The sequence below is a fragment of the Panthera pardus genome, unplaced genomic scaffold (genome assembly GCF_024362965.1).
Source record: "Panthera pardus isolate Hobbes unplaced genomic scaffold, ASM2436296v1 HiC_scaffold_6, whole genome shotgun sequence".
Classification (NCBI taxonomy): Eukaryota; Metazoa; Chordata; class Mammalia; order Carnivora; family Felidae; genus Panthera; species Panthera pardus.
Window position 1 is genome coordinate 39,530,993 of NW_026526991.1, and position 21,143 is coordinate 39,552,135.

Genomic DNA, 21,143 nt, shown 5'->3' on the forward strand with positions numbered 1-21,143 from the left:
AAAAATCTCCAATATATTTAGAATTAAAAGTTCTAAAGCAATATAAAGAATACATTATCAAGTCCTCTACCTAGAATGTGCCTATTAATATGAAGGAGATGTGAGGAATGTGAACAGATCACTCCATCCCTGGATGAGTGCTTTCTTGGATACCAAGATAGAGTCATCATTTCTCCTTCTATGTAACATCAAAACAACTAGTAAACCAGAAGGATTAATCTAGTCAGTCTCTATACTCAGCCACCACTTTGACAGGGAGCCATTTGGGGAAGATATTATTTTCCTAAATAATTTTTTTTCATGTTTTCCATTGCCCATTTGGAGCATAATAACAAAATCATAAAATAACTTATCACTGCATAAAGTGTCATGTTGTGCCCATATTTCAGAAAACCTTCAGATTTATTACAATAAGCTTTCCAAGTGCAGCTTCAATATTTATCTGTAAATATGTGAGAGTTAGGGAAATACTAAAAAATGTGTCTTTCCAATGTCGGCCAGAATTGTATTAAAAGTTTCATAAAAGATAAATGTCTGTCTTTTTAAAAAAATTCAAGAGCAGATTTTAACATTCTCTTCCACAGAACATTACATCATCTCATCCACTACTCTTTTCTATAATTTAAACATGTTTCTCTTCTTTTGAACCTCAGTGTACAATGTTTCTTGGAATGGCATATATTTACTTTACATTCTTAATCAATGCTTTTATTTCTTATTTTAACATCTTGAAATTTGTTTATTCTTTATTTACAAGGTTATTTCACAAACTTTAAATGACTAATTTTGTTGCTCCTTCTATATTTTTACTTCTGATATTCTTCTTCAATTATGGACTTAAATTTGAACTCAGGTCTCCAATACAGTGATCATGCCCAGGATTATTCTTGTTATGTTTCCACTTGGATATCTTAGAATAATGCTCATTTTTAACAGCATTTCATTATTGCCTACCAATAAGGTATTGTGAACTTAAAACTTCATCTAATTTTCTACATATTTGATAAAGAATTTTAATTCACTATTATACAGTGTCTTTCTTTCATGAATATGTTTAGTGTTTTTTTCTACTAACTTCATTCCTTTATTGTTTCCTAATTTATGCTCATCTTAATATTAGCTTCAAGAATTAAATAGAACAGAAATAATATAATAGTCATATATCACTGTCTTGCTCGGAAGCTCTGAATTTTTAATTATCTTGACACATCTGTCCAGGACATAAGAAAACATCACAGGTATATAAAGGACTACAATTGATTTGTAAATTTCTATCTAATTTAAGAGGTAGAAAAATTATTTATGCACATTTGTCTTGATAGTTGCTCTTTTTCTAGGAGCTCGTAAGTTTTTGTGCTGGGTAAAGGCACAGTCTTGCTAAACTACTTACTATTCCATGTTCTTCTGTCTTCTTCACGGAATCACTTGTTTCAATATGGAGATGTTGTAAATGATCATAAGTAGTTTGGTAAGAACTTACTTCAATTATCCCAACAATCTTTTCTACTACTTCTATCTCAGGTTTCCTGTATTTATTAAGTGTGCTGGGCACAGAGATGGCATAAAGTCTAGCCACTAATTTATAAAATTTTCACATTATTCTGGAATATTTGAACAAATTTGGCATTTACATATGTATATATCTAAATGGCTGTGCATTTAAAAAAATGTTTATTTATTTTGAGAGTGTGAGTGGGGGAGGGGCAGAGAGTGAGGGAAAGAGAGAATCCCAAGCAGTCTCCTTGCTGTCAGCACAGAGCCCGATGCGCGTCTCGATCTCATGAACCGTGAGATTATGACAAGAGTCGAGTCCCAACCGACTGAGCCACCCAGGTGCCCCTGGATGTATATTTTGGAATGTACCAGGCTGCATCTAATGACAGTTCAAGAACTAGAAGGATAACCCTAGGAGAACATACAGATTTCACATGTGAAGTTGGTGTTAAGAGAAATGGCAATGCTGTTGCTCACAAAACAAAAAAGGGTAAATGATCAGGACGGTGCCCAGTTTCTACATTTCAGGCCATTTAACTCGCTGTCAAAAGGGCACCTCTCTGGTGCCATTAAATTTTCAAGCCTTTGATATATAAGGATATGCTAGCAATGAATTTGGTCTTTAACAATATTCCATTGATGATGTCTTCTGGTTTAGTGACTTCTAGAATAAACGAGTTTTCATAGCTAAAACATGTACAGCCAGGGTTTCACCAAAATGCAGGGAATATGTACTTTGTTACTCAAAATATTTTATGAGTGCTGACCTTAAGCCATTTCCTGGGAATGCATTTATTTTACTCTTGAAATAATAGTTTATGTAAGTATGGAATTTGAGTTTGCTAGTTATTTTCCTTCAACACTTGAAATTATTTTTTCATTGTTTTTGATTTTCGTTGCTTTTTTATATGCTGTCTGTTCTTATTGATTTTTAAGGTTTTGCATTATTTTTGGTATTCTGTAGCTTTGTTACAATATCTGTGTATGAATTTATCTGGTTTGTGGCTGGGGATGATTCTTTATACGGTATTCATATCTTTCCTCAAATACAGAAAATTCTCGGCTATTATCTTACAGTTAACCATCTATAATTCCTAGTAGAACAGTGGTGTACTTCTTCATTTTATTCCTTCATGTCTCTTAACCTTTCCATACCTTAACACTCTGTGCTCATTCATGAAAATTTCTTCACATATAATTTATAGCCATTAATATTCTCTAAGGCCATTTCTCTTTTCTTCCTAAAAGTTTTTGTTAAGTTTTTAAATTTGAAAGCTATATTTTTCTTTTTTAGTTCTTTTTCAAATTTGCTAATTTATTTTTATAAAGTCCTCCTGTTGGTTTCTATTTCTTCCTTTTTTTCTTCACAATCATTTTCCAAAATTTTAGGATTCTAGCTTGTGGTGCCTGCTTATTCTTTGTTAGGTTAAACAGTTCTCATGGGGGGGGGGGGCTTATCATTATTTGTTTAATTGTAAATCATTTTCAGAGTTTTTTTAAAATTTGTTTTTAATGTCTGTTTATTTTTGAGAGAGAAAGAGGGAGACACAGAGTGTGAGAGGGAGACACAGAATCCAAAGCAGACTCCAGGCTCTGAGCTGTCAGCACAGAGCTGGATGCGGGGCTCAAACTCATGAACTGTGAGACCGAGACCTGAGCCAAAGTTGACCGCTTAATTGACTGAGCCACCCAGGTGCCCTAGGGTTTTTTTTTGTTTTTGTTTTTTTTAAATTAAGGGCTATGTTAATATGTTAATTAATTATATGTTAATGTAATATAATATGTTAATATTAATATGTTAATATTAATATGTTAATTTTTAACATATCTGGCTCAGATATGTTTCTATACAAAATTGTTGGTTTCCATTAGTTTATGTACAATTTTGAGGGACTCCTGCACTGTGAATAATATAAATTTAAATCCCATACTGGTATATGCCACAGCCGGGTGTTTTGATTTGTCACAGTTGAGCTACTTCCCCCCCCCCCCCCCCACCTGTCATCTAGATTCCTAGGCAGACAAACTCTACTCACTTCCCTGGATCAGTGGGTGCAGTTTTCTTGCTGCTTCATCAAAGAGTAGGACACTCTTCTTGCGTCTTGAATGTATGTGAGATTTTCAGTTCCAGATCTTTAATCAATCATTAGAGTCTTGATAAGGCACCCACCTCTCCCTGTTCAGTCATGACATCGGCTCTTAGTATTTCTGCTTTGTATTCTGCTTTTGAGTTTCCCTTTTTTGACTCTTGAGGATTTTTAAATTTTTACTTGTGCTGATCTATATGTTTAGAAATATTTACAATATGTTATGTATATATGAATAGGAGTGGTGAGTGTTTCATCTCAGTTCACCAGAATTGTTGATACAAATTGTGATCAGTGATTAATCTAGATGCATGTAGTAAAATTAGACAATGCTTCAGGTAGTTATGTGTGAATTTTACAGTGTTGGGAAATGGACAGCTTTCCAGAGTTCATTACTATAGCATCTGAAATAATTTTCTAGCCCTCAACATATCCCTGTGTTGTTTCACATTCTTACTGGGTTTTTGAAAATATTCTTCCATCTATTTTAGACATTTCTTACTTTGGTTCTGTTTCTCTATAGGATTATATCAAGTTCTGTCCCATGTTCATGTGAACTAGATAGTATTCTTCTGGGTATATGTTCAAAATATGCTTAGCTGCACATAAGTGGTTAAATGTAGGGCAAAATGATTCTTTAAATGCCTAACAATTGGGAAAAATATATTCAAATAAAAATGAGTCAACACTAAATAAAGCAATGAATGCCACAAAAATTTTACTTTTATTAAATTACAATACAAAGTATTTAACTTCTCCATGAAATATTTTATTAGGTGGAAATAAGTATCAGCATAAGCAAATGTAAAAATAATTTGTATTATTAAAGTGGCTCTCTATGTTGTTTTTAAATGTTACTTATTTTTTTAATGTTAATTTTTTTTTGAGAGACAGGGTGTGTGTACAAATGGAGGAGGGACAGAGAGAAAATCCCAAGCAGGCTCCACACTGTCAGTGCAGAGGCCGACATGGGGATTGATCCCATGGATCACAGATCATAACCTGATCAGAAATCAAGAGTCAGGCACTGAACCAACTGTGCCACCCAGGTGCCCCAATGTTATTAGTTTATTTTTAAGTGATAATTAATTTAAGGGAAATTATTAACTAATATCCAATTTCTAAAATGTTTTCAGGATATTGGTTTAATTTCTTATATTAAAAATATATACATTCTTAAAGTTACCATGTATTTTCTTATCTATTTTCTGCTTTAGATCCAGTATCTTTGATTAAATCATTTTCTTTTCTATTACCACAGTGAATTCTCTGGAGTCTATTGTTGTTTTTATATACATATAATCCTTATTGAATTCAAAAGTGGCTAGTCTAACTTAATCCATACCAAAGTCACTTTGCCAGGAAGAACAATGGAGCAAAAAGATTTATTCTGATGTGTCCCAGAATAGGACACTCAGTCACTAGAAAATATAATTAAGAAAAATCTCAGAATCAGAAAAGATGTTTTTTTGTGAATTTGAGTTGTAGGGTATTTGATTCCATAGGGGCCACACTGTAGCCATCCTGTCACTATTTGGGCCCAGCTATCTGGATTAGATTTCTCAGGCAATACAGCTTGATCTAATATGTAAATTTAGGCATTCCCTTGTCCTTTCCATTTAAGGAAATGTAAAGCCTTAAAAGAGTTAAAATAAATGGATCAGATTTTTTTTTTTTTTAGTGCACAGTTGAAAACAGTAAGAATCAGTAAGATTAAAATAAAGAGTAGGATCATTGGAAAAAAACTTGGAGGAAAAAATGTACAGAAAAATATTATTTGAGTTACAGGATAACCAATATTTTAGTGGGTCTGAATATTTGTGTATTTATTCTTTGATAAGGGTCTGCCTCTTCACTAATGTGGAATCACCATGAGAACAGAAACCTGGACCTAGGGCTTAGAAAAGTGATTGGCATAAGAAATGCTTAAAAAAAATCAATCACTGTTGGATAAATAAGTGGATGAACTCGGGCTCTATGGTAGACAAGGTTTTTTGGGCCAAGGGAGAGTAGAAGACAAAGACATATTAATTGAAAAGTGTAGAGACCATCAAACAAGTTTATATATGAAGATAATAGATTATGTTATAGCACTGGTCAAGCAGTTTTGAAGTATCACTTCAAGAGGGAAAGGGGGAGAAAAGCACTTGGGAAATACACACAGGGTTGGGTAGTGATATCATTGGCATCTTATTCAGCTCAGGTTTTCATAACAGTTTTTGAAAGATGTAAAATAGAGATTGAGATAACTCAACACAGGCATAGGCAGTCCTAAGACTGGCCTTTGAATGTTGTCAATGCTCCCTCTTATCCTTTGTTCTTGTTTCTTGAGAATGGAATGGAAAGGTGAGGTTACTTTACATTTAAAAACCCCTTTAATAAACGTTCTTCAACGGAAAAGAAACTATTTCCTTGCCCCGCCTCCCCCAGTGGAATATTCAGAGTGAAGAGAGATTTGAGGAACCTACATGATGAATTCTCTTATGCTTCAATGTAAATAGTAATAATAGTAGAGGTTCTGGAAACTTTTCTTTTAGACAGTTTCTGAAAATTTGAATGGATGAAGAATTATAGGCCTTTTTTCCAGGATGGCTTTCTAATTTTTTCTTCTTATACTGCAAATTAGCCTAGTAGTGAGGTTTAGATCAAATAATTTTGAAATTATTTTTTCTTTAAATGGAGAATTTTAGCCGTGAGAAAATATTCTGCTTTCCACCTCCAACAGTTGTTCTTTTGGTTAAATGGAAGTAAAGGGGATTCTACATTGGGGGCCGCTGAGATGTCCTTGACATACAAAGAATACAGACAAATACACCCTCATTTGGGCCTTCTTCCCTGGATTATTCATACTCCTGGTCCTCCATCCCCAGGTACAGTAGCTGCCTATTCTCTCAAACCATTCAAATTTAGTGAATAAAAAAATAAAGACAAATAGTAAAATATAAAGTACTAAAATTCAACTAGAACAAAATATTCTTTATAGTCTAATATCTAGGCTAAAGGTAGCTAATACACAGTGAGCATACAATAAATATTTGGTGAATTAAAGAAATAAATGCAGTACAACAATAAATTGGGTCCACTTGGTGCTGAACTTTTTGAAAGACACAGAGGGTAGAGCTCCTTAGAAAGCGGAGTTCAGTAAAGCCTTGAGTAGTAGATTAATTCAGAGGAAAAGCCATTGGTAGAAGGCTGTGAGCGTCACCAGTTCTCTCTTCCCACCATTTCTTCCAGCCCTCTGAATTGAGGATTCATGCTTTGTCTTTGCTTAAACACTGCCTCTGTTCATCTGTTTTCTAAATGAATGTATATGTCTGTATTCATTTAAAATAATTGAATACACCTGTTCCCCTGAGTTACAAACATAACCATGAATGACTATCCTTTCTATTCAATAGCTGCTTAGGGACCCATACTTGAGACCATTTTGCCTCTCATGCTCTAGCTCTACCCAGCATTTCTTCCCTCCATCACCTTTTTCCCTGTTTCAGGAGAATGAGGCTCATGTCGTCACCATTTTTTCTGTGTTTTAGAAAAAACCCTACCTTCTCTTTCAACAGTCAAATCTGTTTTCCTTTGGAGCTGTTACTCAAAGTAAACAAGATTTTCAAAACTATGTTATTGAATTGGTTTAATGTTTTGGAATCATAGCGTATTGTTTTGTTTCCTACTGTTTTTCACTTCAAAGCTCTATTTTTACAAATCATGATTTGACTATAATTTTGTGGTGTTCAAAAAAAAAATTAAATCTGAACATCTAACAACATTATTGCATTGTTTTTGTGTGAAAATGCTGTTAGAGTCCCAAATATTTAACTCACAAATTAAGGTTTTGAAACACAATCTTATTGATGTTAGTGTCTGCTTAAGTTGTAAATGTGATCTTTAAAACTACCTGAAAACCAGGGTGCTAGGTGGCTCAGTGGGTTAAGCATCCAACTCTTGACTTCAGCTCAGGTCATGATCTCATGGTTGGTGGGTTTGAGCCCTGCATTGGGCTTGGCACGGATAGTGTGGCACCTGCTTGGGATTCTCTCCCAGCTCTCTCTCAAAATAAATAAATAAATAAACTTAAAATCTAGCTGAAAACCAAGAATTATTTTATTTATAAAAGGATTCTTATGAATTTGGGAAACAAATTATCCAATCATTTTGGACACATTTGTAAACTAAGTATACCTGAAAGATTTTGAGAGAACTGAAAGCTCACCTAATGTTTGACTTTTTTTTTCTTTTAGACCCTTGTCTCAGTGGAATCTATGGTGTAGGAACAAAGAATTAATTTCATTGCTCAAACACTCTCTGTCCTTCTCCTACTGGTTCTACTGTTGCTTTCTGCTCTCATCCAATGGCAGATGTAACCATAAGCTGTCTCTTTTCATGGCTCAGAAGACAATTCTTTGTCCTCAACTCCCACTTAAGCGTATAAAGTTGGCAAACAAGGTGTGCTTTGTTTCCACTAAAAAAAAAAAGTATGAGAAAATTCTCTTACTAAAATGAGACATCATAGAAATGTTCACTTATGAATAAATGGGAACCCTCAACCCAAAAGGTTTAGCTTATTTGCATGAATAAATTGTATTTTCAAACTTCAACACCCATAGGAGTTGGCTCAATGGAAACCATAACAAAAGTACATGTTGGAATTCTTAACAAAGTGGTGCTTATTAAACATATCCAATGGTGAAAGAATAACTTGCTACTCAGAAAGCTTTGTGAGACTGAAGATTCAAATGAGAAAATAATGATTGTACAAATTATGAATTTAATACTTTTTACTATTATATACTTATTAGCAACTTTGGAAAGCTTTTAAATTAATAGACATTCATATCCTTGACATCCCTAACACTGATTTTTAAATTTCAATATATTTAATATACATATGAAAGAGGAAATAAACAGTCTAAAATTCCTTGTACAGTCTCAGTAAATATAAATATGTAGGAAACAATTTCAGTGTTTTATTTTTGATATCAATTCTATTTTTGACATCAATTTTATAATGGTTTCCTTTTAGCTGTTTCCTTGCTTTCAAATTGTAGAGTAGAGGTTCTTAAACTTTGGAGTTGATTGGAATCATCTGATATATATATTTAAAATGCTGGTTCTAGAGCCTGCTCCCAAAGATTTTTATTTAAGTCTTCCATGGAACCCAGAAATAAATGTTTCTGTAGGTTGGCTTCAGGTTATATTTTGAGATGTTTCTCAAACTAATTGTTCATAGAAGGCATTAAGGAAAATAAAACAACTGTTTTATGAACTGTATGGTAAGAATCATGCTACCAGAAAATCAGCAAGTGTCCTTCCTTATAAAGTTATTGAAATAACCATTTTGTGTTCGCACTGTGACAATTATTTCCCAGGAAACTGAAGTACTTGTGATTTTGGATATATACCTTTTCAGAGCCACTTTAAGAGTCCATGTAAAGAAATATGAGAATTAGAAGAAAAGTATGTTTGAACAATAACAGCTGTAATCCTACCCTGAAGTTTCATACTGTATGGGAGACAGGACAAACTTTTAGTATTGACTCAGTTCATTCTGAAAAGGTGAAGGTCTTATGATTTATTTAATAAGTCCATGAGTTTATAAGAGGTGGTTTGCTCCTATGTAATTTTAGTATTGGTGACCTATTGTAACCAACTTCCTGCGGAAAAATGAGTACAGAGGCAATATCTTGAGTGAAATAAAGTCCTGAAGACGCAGTCTCCTACTCTGACATCCATTCTCTTGTATTTGATGATAATAATAGGAAAGACAATTCTTGAGGAATCCAGAACTTCAGTAACACGGGCCTCCAAACAATGACTAGTGAGATAATTTAATCACTCCAATTTACTTCACAGATTTGTGTTTATGCCTAGTGACAGTGTGTTAGAAATGACTTAGACCAAAGAAGCAATGTGATTGGTTAATGAAGAGTCTAAGAATGATAATTGAATTTGATGGAATTCATTAGTTAAGACATTCAAGCATGTATTTTACATCCCCGATTATGTACTCTAACATATGTAATAGTCACAATGTGATACATGTACTTCGTTGTTGAACTAGGCACATATGAAAGAGGAAGACATAATATGGCGCAAAGAAATGTCAGCCTGACACAAATCTTGCCTCCACTCTCATCCCCTTCCCCAATACTCTTGCTGAAATATCATCTGTACAGCAAGGCACAAAAGCACAGAGGCAGATGCCACGGCATATTCTTTCAGAATGCAAGGCTGCTCAAGATCATCTACAGATAATGAACCATGACAACTGCAGATTGGATGAGGTACAAAATGAAAGGGAGAGAAAGCACACATGTTATATAAGGGGCCAGTGCCCCCTCAAGTAAACTAGCACTTGAAGGGCATGAGTACTAGTAATAATTCCCACAGATGTGAAAAACACTAATATTTCCTTTAATATCCCGGGACACTTTTTAAGGGAAAAACCCCTCAATCCCCTACACAAATGTGTTTTCCCCCCTCAACTGTCACGAGATATGCACAGGGATAGAGGGATACATCAACAAAACCTATCAAAGTTTCTGTTTTTTCCATATACCTTAATCAGGCAGTTGTAACACAATGCCGAGGAGTGAAGCAAGAGGTAAATGGACAGCCTTCCAATCTCAATCCTGGCGTTTGTCACTCCAGCTCTTGCTGGGTCTCGTTTTTCTGTTTTCCTTTGAGAGAGAAAATAATAGAAATAATCCATGAAAATGCTGGCCTGCAACTCTGCACTTGCCTTTACTCCTGATTGGGACGTAGACTTGTGCTTATGTAGCTCATTCATTATTCACGCTCTGCTCTGGCTTCCTCAGTTCCTGCTTGTGCTAGGTGCTCCAGGCTAAGAACCAATAAGTATGAATCATGCTGACATAAAGAAAAATCTAGAAGAATAAATGTTTCAAGAAAGCAAGGTTTTTTGTTGTTGTTTTTTTTTTTTTTTTTTTTTTTTGCATTTCTTCTGACACATTCTCTTCAGTGGCATTGGTCTATTGAGGAGAAATAGCTTGGGCTGCCACTGAGGAGCCCAGTGGAATTACCAACCGCAGGGAATTATCTCTAAGCAATTCACACTTTGTTTTGCTAACAAGACGCCTTGTTAGGATACTGGAGTGCTATCCTTCTCTGGCAATGTTCCCCCACCTTTCAGAATTATTGAAAAGCTAACTGAATCTATTTTGATTTGTGAATCTCTTTGTAAGCACCAGCAGCTGCAGCAGTGCTAATAAAAAGGGAAAGCATTGCTATTTACCTAGGAAGGACACTGAAATACTGCACATACAAAAGCAACCGGGATGTGGCAGAGCTCTATGCGATATTTTAATAGTTCCCTTCCTTCCTTGCTTTGTTCTTTCCTCCCTCCCTTTCAACCCTCTTTCCCTCCATTCTTTTCTTCCTTTTCCTGTTCTCTTTCATACTCTTCTAATGCATTTGTCTATTCTTTGACATAGAGCAACCTATTATATTTCAGGTCATTAAATAATGACTTTAGAATATGAGATCTCAAAATACTTAGCGAAGGAGCATAATCCTTTCACATCCATAGAGACACAAGTAGGGAGACTTTGTTATCAGCTGGATCTTCTGGTACCAATTAAGAAGGGAGCCTTTGCAGATTCCAGTGGCTGTGATAACCAGTCAGACCATTCTGCTCCCTTTACAGTTTGGGTTTTAATTCTCCAGAGGAAGCTAACATGGCAACACCCTGTTATTTGAGGATTCAAGTTTTCCTACTACAAGAGAAATGAATACACAATCCCCTGCAGCTTTCATTATATTCTGAATAGAATTTTATAGTTCCTCAGCAGTTATTAAGGAGTCCTATTTGCCAACTAATGGACCTGAATGGTTCTGGCATAAATCCACACAAGAAAATCTTCTGAAGGTTTATTGGGCTTGGGAAAACCTTTAGTCCTTGGTTTGAAGGAATAGATGCTGCATCAGAGAGCATTATTTCCTGAGTGGCTTCTGAGCTCCATTTTGCCTGGCCAGGATAGACAACAGAGTGTGTATTCCAGCTCAGGAGGTTTCCAATATAAGTACTTATTTGTTATCTGTGATTTACTTAATGAATATTAATTGAGCATTTAATATGAACCTTATTTTTTGGTCAGGTCTTAGGATAAAAAAAAAGATAGTTTCTTGCCTTTGAAAGAGTGAGACAAATTCGGAAATAAAACAATTTATCATTATCTAAATTGATAAGAGCCACAATGGAGATTTAGAATATGCTAGGTGCTAAAGAAGGATTCTTTCCGTTCTCAAGGAGAATTCTAATTTTTCATGTAGGAAATATTCCTAACACTGTGTGTTTATGCTAATATGTGTGTGTGCCCTTTAGAGTGCTAGGCATGAGATGATCAGTCAAGTCCTGGAATTGTTTAATGATTTACACAACTGTGGCTTTTCATAACTGGATCTTTTTTCAACAATGATTCCAAGAAAAAAAAAATTGCCCACTAGAAAGCATTGAAAACCTTTCTCCCATAGCTACAGATCCCAGAAAGTATCTGATTCCTTAGAGAACATGGCCACCAGAGTCATTTGCTACATGTTGGAGAGCACACATGAGTTAGCAATATACACCCACTCTGGAAGCCAAATAGCAAAGATTAAAAACCATCTGTCATTGAGACTCTGAGCCTGCAAGCAAGCAAGCAAGCAGTAGACTTCCAGCAGAGTCTGGGGCCAGAACAGTGTGTGACACAGATTTAAAAACACAAGATTTGACCAGAACCATTTTTTCAGTCACAGGGTTTCAAAGGTATTACCAACCCTCACCAGAACCCACTCTGCCACGTGTTGTAAACCAGAGCTATTTCTTACGGCAATTCATTCTTCCTCTCACACTTTTCTAAGTGCTCATTTTGTGGCAAGCAGGGTGCAAAGACACCGAAAGTAAGTTGGCAAAGGAGAGAAGCAGCTGTGCCTAGGGCCCCCCCCCTCACCCCGTGGAGCCCATAGGCTAATCAAGGAGACAGATGATAAATACACAAGGTGCATATGTCATTGCATAATTGGAATTGTAGTAAGTTCCTAAAAGGACAGGTAAAGTTGCTAGGGAAGTGACAGCCAGGAGTCTCATCTGGAATTGGCTTCCATGCAGAAATCACATTTAAGGATTAGCTGGATTTGGAGGTAGAATGGGGTAAAGGGGTAGACTCAAGGTGGAACAATATATGTGTTAAGTCCTGAGGCAGAAAGGAACTTCTCATGTTTGAGAACAGAAAGAGGTCAATGTGGTTGTAATAGAGTGGGCATAGAGAAGCATGGAGGGTGTTAAAGCTGGAGGCAGGTATGGGAACCATGAGAAGCCACTGAAAGATCTAATCCTCTTAGTTCCTGTTCAATAATAGAATGGGGTAGATGGGGATATTTATCATGATTTAAAACAATCTACCTAGCCTCAGAAGTAAAATTTATCATTTTGACTTAGGAATTACTTTTCTGGCTCACTGATGTTAAGTAGGGTGATTTGTTTTCTTTTAAATAATCCTGTATTTTCCTTCCTAGTACTTATTACTATACATATATGCTTGCTTGTTTCCTTCTCTTGCCACCACACCTCGTCAAAAATCTCGGAGAGCTACAGCTTTATTTATTTTTTCACTTTGGTTCACTGATAAGTATCTAAGGCCTGGAACATCATCTGGTATAGAATGTGTAGATGAATGGATAATTCTGAACATTGCCTCCCAGATGCTGGCAATCAGCCATCATTTAGTTACTTTCACGTGAGGTCACTTCGCATGGTAACACCATGTGCTCTTGGTCATCTGTCGTTAAAAACAGTCTTTAGAGTTGTTGTAACTTATGGGAAAAGTCTAAATAAAACCCATTTGGGTAAAGCAAATGTATGAAAAATAAAAGGTGAGGAGGTTAACATGAAAGCATAACACATTGTCCTAACTAATATACATCTCTTAGACTATAGTTTGGTCATTATAGACTAAGATCCAATCATTTTTCAGCAAACTCTCTATTTTCATAGAACTATAGATTCTTTGGTTATTATCGGTTTAGAGATGGATACAGACTCTCTTACACTCTGTATTTGGCAGAGGAACTTAGTGCACTATACCATAAACCAAATATATGTACTTTAAATTTTGTAATATAAAGAGATTTTATATATACATACACACACACACACACACACACACACACACAATATATATATATATATAAATGTTTATTTTTGAGAGAGAGAGAGACAGGGAGCATGTGAAGGGGAGGGGCAGAGAGACAGAATCCCAAGGAGGTCTGTGCTGTCAGTGCAGAGTCCAACATGGGGCTTGAACTCACGAGCCGTGATATCATGACCTGAGTTGAAATCAAGAGTTGGACGCTCAACCGACTGAGACACCTAGATGCCCCAAAGATTATATTCTTATGGCACAGGTATAAATTAATAAAAGTTTGTAGACAGGCAAGTTATGAATTTTAATGGACTGTTTCTGCAGAGTGAGAGGTTTCATACTATAAATTTTACTGGGTTAGATATAAATTGCCTTAATATACCAAACATCTTAAATAATCTAGAGGAACATGCTTAAGATACGGTTGTCTAAGAAAACCTGCCAAAGTTATTTGCTTATGATGCCTTTAATTTTGACTTAGGTATTTTCATTTTTTTTGTAGTATAATTTTTGAAAGGCTATTTGAGTCTTGCCTTAATATGGAATATTAACTTTATAATAGTAAATGTAGGTTCAAAGGTTCAGTAAACCTTTGTGAAGAAAATATAAAAGATTTGTTTATGATGTATTACCTTGGGTTTTTGACCTTACATATACGCAAATCACAGACAATATACCAGGAAGTTACCCAAAACCTAAAAATTTAAAAGATAATGACATTCAAATATCCCTTGTGCCAAGACGCCCGAGAGAATATTTGCTAGAAGAATCCTGTCTGCAATGGACAAAGGCAAAAAGTAGGGGATGAAGTATCACAGATAGGCTTTTACTTGGCACCGTTCAAGTGAAAACAATTTTTTCCCCAGTGAAAACAATAATTTAGGTGAAAATGTTTGCAAATTGTATAGAATTCAAGCATACTTTAGGGATTATGTGGTTCTTGGTTTCATTACCTATTGGTGGAGACTACAGGCCCAAGAAGTCTGCAAACTCCCTAAAATACTAGGTAAAACTATATTTATGTACTTGTTCATTTATGCCAGATTCTCACAAGAAGTCAGTAATTCTCCCCCTAAAAATATTCGGCACTGGAAATTCACTTGTCCAGGCAAGCTTATTAGTAGCATAGCGGAAGCTGCCACTCATGTCTTGATTCTCAATCCAAGGAGGGAAAAGTGCCTTTTTCATCATAGACTTCATACTTCCTTGTTATAACACATGATCCAAGTCAAGCCAACATGGCACTTGACTTTTCTCTAGGAATATAGAGTTAAAACAGCTTACAAGACTTAAACAAGTATTTGCTCTATTGTTAGAATTTGTTTGTTTGCTTTTTGGTAAAAATGGCAGGGAGAAGTCCTTGTACCATATTCGTCAATCCGAGATGAAAGCCACAAAAATTTTTATGTAATTTTTTTCTTTTGAATCAATCAGAAAAAGTGAGTTTCAACCCCTGGCTGTCTTGTTCGATTTAATCCGCAAAACAATGCCCTCTACTTTCATCTTTTTTTTTTTTTTTTCTTGAAGTCTCAACATAGAATACACTATGAATTTTAACAACCTGTTTTTGTTCAACTGATTGCCTTCAGTTTCTCTATGCGACAAATGAAGATATATTTGCAAAAATATATATTTATATATATTCAAGTTTTATTTTAAATTATTCAAGAGGTTTGGACTGCTTTATAAGATAAATTTAGTTATGAAAGGAATCTAAAGATCTGCTAAAACTAGCCAACATGCATATGATCCACTGACAATTGTTAGTGGTATATTAATTTCCAGATACCTAATAAGAGCAAAAATAGTAACAGTTCACCACTGTGGCCATATAGGTGAACTCTGCTCTGAAGTGAAGGTAAAAGTTGGGAGAATAGATTTAGGAAAAAGCACACGGCCTGGAAGGTATATGTTAAAAATGCATTATTAAATACAAATATAGGTGTGTGTGACAGAGAGAGAGAGCAAGAGGGAGAGAGCTACATATACGTATAAGGCTGTATGTGTATACACAAAATGCATTTTAGGAGATTAAAGCCAAAGTAATTAATTCTACAGCATTTAGTCACAGTCTCAATTTAGCAATAATTCTTGGATTGAATAAACAGAGAGATTAAAAATGTACTCTGCACAGCAATCACTTGCTCCAGTTCCAGCAGACTCTCTGATATGTATGAGTGGAGCGGGGAAAGAGAACAAACCAGAATTTGTATGCAAGGTTGGAAATCTAGAGATACAAAATGTAGAACCAGAAGAACACTGACATATTCTTAAGTTTTCTTTAGTTGCTTGTTTCAAAAGGTACTCTTTTAACAAATTTTTCGATAAGGCATAATCATTAACATTTATGCTGTTTAATAAATTTAAACTTTTAAATAGTTTGAAATAACATTTGCATTGTTATAAATAACTATTACTATTTTACTATGAATTCAGTTCAAGAAAAAAATAAATGGAATCTTTTTTTTAAATTTTTTTTAATGTTTAGAAAGACAGAGACAGAATGGGAGTGGGTTAGGGGCAGAGAGAGAAGGAGACAGAATCCGAAGGAGGCTCCAGGCTCTGAGCTGTCAGCACAGAGCCCGACACGGGGCTTGAACTCAAGAGCTGTGAGATCATGACCTGAGCCGAAGTCGGACGCTCAGTCGGAACTGACTGAGCCATTCAGGCACCCCCTTTCTTGTTCTTTAAAAAAAAATTTTTTTTGAATGGAATCTTGTATAAAATTTTTTGAGTAATATTTACCGTAAAGGAGTGAATTGATCTTTCAAAGACTTATTTTTGGTTGTCATCAGGTCTGTCTTCAGACAGCTTGAATTCACATCCAAGCTCTAATACTTCCTAGCCATATTTCTCAATTTCCTCATCTAAAAAATAAAAAAAAAAAAAAGGATGTAGGGACACGTGGGTGGCTTCCTCGGTTGAGCATCAACTCTTGATTTTAGCTCAGGTTATGATTCACTGTTGGCCTTGAATTGAGTTGGAGGCCCATGTGGGGCTCAGTGCTGACAGCACAGAGCCTGATTGGGATTCTCTGTCTCCCTCCCTCTCTAACCCTCCCCTGCTCACACTCTATTATCTTTTTCTCTCTCAAAATAAATAAATAAACATTTAAAACATTTTAAAAAGGATATAATAATTCTCCAATATTATTGCTGAGAGGATTGGATAAATAATTCAATTAACATATTAGCACATACTAAGTCCTATTGGGTTAGCTATTGTTAGTGTTACTATCATTATTGATAAAATAATAATAATAATTGTCATTATTTTGGGAGAGAGAGACAGAGACAGAGAATCTAAAACAGGCTCCACTCTGTCAGTACAGAGTCTGATATAGTACAGAGCTCAAACTCCTGAACCTCGAGATCATGACCTGAGCTGAAACCAAGAGTTGGATGCTTAACCAAATGAGCCACCAAATGAGCCAGGTGCCCCTAAAATTATTCTTTTGAATATGAAGTTAACACAAATTCAGATTTGAAAACACAACACCCTACAGGTTCCCATTCTTAAATGCTGAAATATAATTACGGTATATTGAAGTGTACATCATTGTACTAATTTTTATTTCATATTTTTTATGTACCTGCCATATATTCTTATGTTGCATCTAAGTCTCCTGAGGACAAAAATATCATTAACTTTTCCCTATCTCTTCTGTCTCTCCTGTTTTGTTTTTTTTTTTTAAGATTTTATTTATTTGGGAGAGTGAGTGAGTGAGCGAGCGAGGGGCAGGGGAGGGGCAGATAGAAGGAGAAAGAGAGAGAGAATCCCAATCCACACTGCCAGTACAGAGCCTGACATGGGGCTCAAACCCACGAACTGTGAGATCATGAGCTGAAATCCAGAGTCATCCAAGCACCTCTCTTTTTTCTTTTATAGCAAGACATATTTATTGAGCACCTAGCTTGTGGCAGGCACTTTTGTAGGTCTGAAGTGGAAAGGGCAAGCAAGACAGATAAAACCTCTGCCTTCATGTTGCTTAAGTTCTTGTAAAATTCAATTAAAACTCTGTTGCTCTTTGCTAAATTCAGTATCGATGCCAATGTTAGGAGTACCAAATACAAAAGTAAAGACATAATATTTTAGAAAATGTATTTCAATGCAAGTGATTGCAAAAGATGTAAACTTTCATAACAAAGCAACAAAATCATGAACAATTAACTACAGTAATGAAGGTGGGTATACGGTTGGTAGAATGGCTATATATTATCTTCTGGTAAATTTTAGCTTTTTTTCATGTAAGTAAGCACTAAATAAATTAGATTAGAAAATTTTATAGTGGAGCCACAATAAAAGTTTTTTTAAATTTATGGAAAGGGCTGTATATTTTGATGAAAAAAGATCTTAACAATAAATTAAATTTTAAGAATTTTTAAAGTGCATTCTATAGTATAATAGTTTATTCTGAACAAAATAATTAGCACATCCTCCATTTTTATGTCCTATTATCAGTGTCAGAAGGATCCATATATGAGAAAACCCAGACACAGCAAGTATAATGCAATAGAATAAGGAAGTCTCTATTGAAATAGGTTGTTCATGCAATAATAGCCACAAACCTTGATTCTAAACTTCGTAAATTGCCTATTTTTAAATGATCTTCTATTTATTCTTTGTAAAAAGATTTTTTAAAAGCTCAATTAATGACTGAACCATTTGTTCATAATACAGATAAAATTTTAGAAAGACTAACACTAAAGAGCTACTTTATTTTCATGATTTTTAAAATATATACATATAAATCAGTGAAATAGGTTTATTATGAAACATCTTAGAACTTTAGGAAATACAATGTAAGAAGATGTGAATAATTACCTAAACTTACTATAGTAGAACATATCTATTTCAGTCTAATGCTTTGTAATCAATACAGTGTCATGTACAAAGAGATAATATCTCTTGGCTGAGAATCTTGGATAATTAAGTTTATCTAGTGATGTCTTTGATCTTCAAGCCTCAGGTTTCTAACATGTGGTTGAAGGCTAGTGGATTGTTTATGAAGTCCTTACTATCCTACGAGGAAGATAACACTATTGTTCCCATTTTACAGATGAGAAAACTCAGAAATAGAATGATTATATAACTTGATCAAAGTCATACTAGTGAGAGGTGGAGTTGAGATTTAAAATCCATCTATCAGGCTTTTAGGCTAATGCTCAATGATATGACACTGTGCTATATTTCTCAATGTATGGCCAAAAGATAGGCGTACCTACCTAAATTGGCTCATTTTTTATGATACAGCTGAAATAGTACAGGATGGGCATAGTATGTGGGTGATTTATTTTAATTTAGGCAGAGTTTTATACTTTATTTTCCAACACAATATGCCCCAAACTAAAACCAGCTCCCTCAGTCTTGTTTCCTCCATTTCTCATTTGGTCACGTGTTCATTCATTTATTCACTTAGGTAGAATTTGTTGACATACAATGGGTTAAACACAAATACCCTTCCCTCTTTCTGTAACCAGCCACAAGTCTATCAATTCTTTCTTCTTCATGTTTCTAGTAGCAACTTGCCTTTTTCTCTCCCTTTTGACCATTAATAGATTGAAACCAACTCAGGTCTTTATCACTGGATTACACCACCACCTCTGGAATAATCTGCTACCTACAATCTATTCCTACACAGCAATATCAGATTAATTTTCCCAAATACTTGAATATACAACAACCATTATCAGCAGAGAAGGTACCAGTTTAAAACGCAAAAGACGTGGAGTCGAGGGAAACTCAGAAGTTTTCTCCCTGAAGACAATCTTGATCCCCTGCCCACACATTCTTCATAAAGTATCCAGTGAAAATGCAAAGCTAAAAATGCAAAACTGATGAATTATGTTACTTCCCCATTCAAAAGCTTCAAGGCTCACTTTTTCCCTGAGGCTCTGTCTTAGTTCCTTATGCTTAAAAGACTATCTCTTGGACCCTGCCAACTTCTCCAACCTCGTTTCCCCATGCTTCCCCTCAGTTGTTATGTCCTGGTCAAACTGAACTTCTAGAACAAGTCAACCTGTTTCCTTTAGTTTTCATGGGACAGCTTCCTTTTCCAATTCTTTACTATGGTCTCGCTGGACTTCCTGGCCTTATCTACCATTCTGTCGTCCTTGGTCTTCTCTAGACACATGGGCCATTTTCTAAATCTTTCCCTGGATATTTGCATGGCTTATTCCCTCAGTTTAGTCTAAGAGCCCCAAATAGACTACTCTTCTGTGGACCTTGACTTAAAAATCCTACTCTTTATCTATTTTCTACCAGTTTACAAACCAGTTTAATGTTCTTAATACTACACCAAAATTTTAATTCCACCTTAACTATCCTTTTAATCATATGCTCAGCTTTCTCCTCTCCACTGTAATGCTTTAATAGTAAACTTTTCTGCATTTACTTCCATACAGCTTTTAAATCTTTAGCAATCTGGCTTCCCCATTCATTCTACTAGTCATGAACCTCATGACTGTCAAATCCAACACCAGTTCTCCATTTTCGACTTCTCCACATCATTGAGATTGGTGAGGACCATTTTCAGGATATTAAAGCTTTGATTCTGAATTAGTGCACACACTGTGTGTGTGTGTGTGTGTGTGTAGTTCAGTGTTTTATTTACGTCTGTTTCTGCTTACTCTTCCTTTAGCATATCCATGTTTAATTCAAAGGTTTTCTCTTCAGCTCTCCAGTGCTTCTATATTCTAGCACATACTCCAGTATTTTCAAATATGGCTGCTTTGCAGACTATCCCTAGCATTAAATATTTAGCGTTGGCTTCTTTACTATACCCTAGACCCAAATTTCCTCCTGATGGCTATCTACTTATAAATGTCCTCCTGGCATTATGAAACCCCCTAGCTGTAAGTGAAATGTTGAGTACTTCCCCACAGCTTTTCTTATTTTGTGTTCCCTAACCCAGTATTTGATAAGAAAATTTAAATTTATATTTGACTCCACCTAATTTCTACTCCTACATCTGATTAAGTGTCACATGTTATGAATTGTTCCCCTGAAACGTCCCTGGTATTCTTTCCCTTCTATTCTATCAGCCCACTAGCTAATACAGGCCCTTATCATGTTATTGCTTATATGTGCTTTAGCTTCATAACTGATGTCTTCCCTTTAATATCCTGCCACTTCAGTACAAGCTCCACATCTCTCTGCCCTCTAGCCTTGCTCTCGCTACACTTATCAGAGCACTTTGTACTGCTATTAAAAGACTTTATTTTTCCAAATACTGCAGTTGATTGCATTCACGTCTGTTTTTGCCATCAGATTATTAATTCCTCAAGGGCAGAAGTGGTATCTTAGCCCCTTTTATATCCTCCATAGTGTCACCTTGCCCACAGTATGCACTTAATAAATGTTTGTTATATTGAGATAAGATATGTGAGAAAAAACAATTCAGTGAATATGTCATCACTATGCA

At 35.3% G+C, this 21,143-nt stretch overlaps 1 protein-coding gene across 5 annotated transcripts in view; it reads right to left on the reverse strand.

Moving 5' to 3' along the window:
- The window catches only part of SYT1 (synaptotagmin 1), a 543,967-nt gene that overhangs the window by 410,475 nt on the left and 112,349 nt on the right, over positions 1-21,143 (reverse strand). For 4 of the 5 annotated variants that reach the window (XM_019455190.2, XM_019455189.2, XM_053894952.1 and 1 more), the window contains one exon: positions 10,138-10,258. The exons of the other annotated variant lie outside the window; for it this stretch is intronic. The gene's annotated coding sequence lies outside the window, so the exon portion shown is untranslated. The remainder of the gene's footprint in view (positions 1-10,137; positions 10,259-21,143) is intronic. 5 annotated transcript variants of the gene reach the window in all.